Raw genomic sequence first — 2500 nt, 5'->3', positions numbered from 1 at the left:
CCTGCGGAAGGATCATTACAATTTCAAACATCTGCCAGATCCATGAATATATATATATATATACATACAAAAATGCTTTAAAAGCACACAGAAAAGACCAACAGGAGAGTACAAGGTTATAATAAAAGGAATTCACTCTCCTGTGTAATCATCGTATGATGAGAAAATAAAGAAAAAGGGGAGTAGGGGATGTGTATAGCGACGAACTACTCCCCATGCAACGGCTTACGTGTGGAGGTCATAGTTACGCATGGAGTACATAGTTACTCAAAGCGTACGATTCTCCCGTCCAAAATTAAGGCGCAGAGAGCCCGCCAGACCATTTGTGCACAAACACGGCAATATATAATATATGCACTCTTTCGACAATGGGACGAAAGATCTCAATGAGAATGAAACAGAGGGTGCTTGCGTGAAGGTGGAGCATCGCATCGTTTACTTGTATTGGGGAGTGAGTGCGAAGAGCTGTACTTCGGGTCTTCGGGAATCGTCACCGACGTTCACATTGCAAACTCGAACGATCAATAGGGTGCGGTTTCCCGTCGGACGCTGAATGTTATAGCTTAACCACGAATATAGAAATACCCGTCGTTACGAATCGATGTTTTTCACCCGCCACCTGATGGATCGTGTTCTCTTTGATAAAAATACCTCGTGTCAAAGAGACGTGTATACTATAATATACGCCATTGGTCTGCCTGTGTGTAGGCTCTCCGACAATTATATGGACAATTACGGTCGCAAGAACAGGGATGTAAGCGTCGATTCGAATCCACATATCGCGCTTCCTCGGTCTTCGCCTGTGGTGTCCGAGATACGTCCATTGGAAACGGTGGTGTTGTCTCTCCTCTAGAGAAAGAGAGGACAACAACAGGGTACCTGTGGAAAACTTGCGGTGAACGCGTTGTGTTCTGTCACGAACGTCGAGGAATAGGATGAGAGAAGGACCGGCTGTGAAGCTCGCTTTTAAAGCTGCGTGAGTCTGACACCCTACTCTGTGTGGCGATAGCGCACACACGAGCGTGGGACGAATGACCGCTGCCAGAGCCGGCTGTGAGTCCCGCTCTATTTATCGAGTTCGCGTATGACATAGAGCACAAAACGTCGCCGCATGCGTGTTCGTTGACGAACACGTATATTCGAGAGGACCGGCTGCGTAGCTCGCGTAAAGCTGTGTGCGATTCTGACACTCTACTCTCTGTGTGGCGATAATACAGTGCACAAGAGCTTGGGACGAACGATCGCGCACGGCCAGAGCCGGCTGTGAAGTCCGCTAGTATCGAATAATCTTTCTCCGTGCACAATTGGAAATGTGTTTCGAGAGGACCGGCTGCGTAGCTCGCGTAAAGCTGTGTGCGATTCTGACACTCTACTCTCTGTGTGGCGATAATACAGTGCACAAGAGCTTGGGACGAACGATCGCGCACGGCCAGAGCCGGCTGTGAAGTCCGCTAGTATCGAATAATCGTTCTCCGTGCACAATTGGAAATGTGTTTCGAGAGGACCGGCTGCGTAGCTCGCGTAAAGCTGTGTGCGATTCTGACACTCTACTCTCTGTGTGGCGATAATACAGTGCACAAGAGCTTGGGACGAACGATCGCGCACGGCCAGAGCCGGCTGTGAAGTCCGTTAGTTATCGAGTTCATTCTCCAATAAGAGAGAGGAGGAGGAGAAGTGTCGGGATCCAGTATCGGGTTGTCTATGATCCCCGTCGTTTTCTGAATTCTCCTCCTGTGTTTTCCACTTTAAAGGTTTTTCAATGTATTTTCCGCCCGGCCGTCGGATACGTGTGCGCATTGCAATCGCGTACTCGCGACGGTTTCCGTTTCTACGGACGATCGTGTGTCGTCCTTAAAAACGACGCCTGAATCTCCTTCGCGCGCTGGTTGGAGCTTTCAGGTATCGGCGTTCTTATGAACCGCAGAACAAGAGACATAATTATATATTGATTATAAATCAAATTATACGATTACCCTGAACGGTGGATCACTTGGCTCGTGGGTCGATGAAGAACGCAGCTAATTGCGCGTCAACGTGTGAACTGCAGGACACATGAACATCGACATTTCGAACGCACATTGCGGTCCACGGATACAATTCCTGGACCACGCCTGGCTGAGGGTCGTTTACGTAACCAAATACTGCTTGCGTTGCTCTTGTAAGTCCCCGCCGTCGCTTACCTCTCCATGTCGAATTTTGTGGAGGGCGCAAAGAGCGTTTCTGAGTCGGGTTGCAAAGATGCTACGTACGAGCGAACGATGGACGTTTCGTCGGCGTTTGACGCGGTTCTGTGAAAATTGCAAATTTTACATTGCGTCTAACGGTCTTCGTGAGAAGAAGGAAATAGGAATGGGTATCACATTCGGACTTGCGTGAGTGTTTTGCGGCGTCGTGAGTCGTATTTTCAATACGACCGCCCGTGAACACCGCTCCGACGATCGAAATCTCTCTCTCCTCTCTCTCTGGAACGATTCGCATTGCGGAAGAAGCGTTTCACTCT

The 2500-nt window shown here is 49.0% G+C and overlaps 2 non-coding genes across 2 annotated transcripts in view; both read left to right on the top strand.

Annotated features, from left to right (window-relative positions):
* The window catches only part of LOC143364933 (small subunit ribosomal RNA), a 1919-nt gene extending 1901 nt beyond the window's left edge, over positions 1 to 18 (top strand). The window contains exon 1 of the ribosomal RNA XR_013084379.1: positions 1 to 18. This exon is cut by the window's left edge and continues 1901 nt beyond it. This is a non-coding gene — a ribosomal RNA (small subunit ribosomal RNA).
* A 1952-nt stretch (positions 19 to 1970) lies between these two features.
* LOC143364932 (5.8S ribosomal RNA) lies at positions 1971 to 2125 on the top strand. Its single transcript, XR_013084378.1, has one exon. It is a non-coding gene; the product is annotated as a 5.8S ribosomal RNA (ribosomal RNA).
* Positions 2126 to 2500: the final 375 nt, after the last annotated feature.

Source organism: Halictus rubicundus, unplaced genomic scaffold (assembly GCF_050948215.1).
Source record: "Halictus rubicundus isolate RS-2024b unplaced genomic scaffold, iyHalRubi1_principal scaffold1157, whole genome shotgun sequence".
NCBI classification, from domain to species: Eukaryota; Metazoa; Arthropoda; class Insecta; order Hymenoptera; family Halictidae; genus Halictus; species Halictus rubicundus.
This window is presented reverse-complemented; position numbering and strand designations above follow the sequence as displayed.